This window comes from Penaeus monodon, chromosome 31 (genome assembly GCF_015228065.2).
Source record: "Penaeus monodon isolate SGIC_2016 chromosome 31, NSTDA_Pmon_1, whole genome shotgun sequence".
NCBI lineage: Eukaryota > Metazoa > Arthropoda > Malacostraca > Decapoda > Penaeidae > Penaeus > Penaeus monodon.
In genome coordinates, this window is record NC_051416.1 from 25,747,660 (window position 1) to 25,748,099 (window position 440).

Genomic DNA, 440 nt, shown 5'->3' on the forward strand with positions numbered 1-440 from the left:
TTACAAATATCTTATTGAAATTAGTTTTTAATTACTTTTGATGATGTTATTATCTCAAATATTTTTTGAGTTATGTTTTAAGATCTTTACGTAAATATACATTAGTTTTTTATATGACAAAAAGATCAGTGCATTTTGTAGTTGACGTGCTAACTTAACAGCCGTCCGACGTATAGAAACTTCGCAAAATTTTAGAAATTATTCTCAACTTTTTCTCATTAACTACATACTTTTTCGTTTGATCATCCACATATATCCTTGTTAATGTAGAATGTTTACTGTACTGACACTAATTCGAAACGTATATCGTCAAATTGTTTAAATTGCAATTACTCTGTTAACCTGATAAGCAGCAACATATCACTTAATACAGAGATAATATGAACAGAATAAATTTATTGCTTCTAATTCGCCATAAATCTAGAACCATTACATTGTAC

The 440-nt window shown here is 27.3% G+C and overlaps 1 protein-coding gene across 1 annotated transcript in view; it reads left to right on the forward strand.

Moving 5' to 3' along the window:
• The window catches only part of LOC119593131 (sialin-like), a gene marked incomplete at its 5' end in the record, with an annotated part of 14,753 nt that overhangs the window by 10,573 nt on the left and 3,740 nt on the right, over positions 1-440 (forward strand).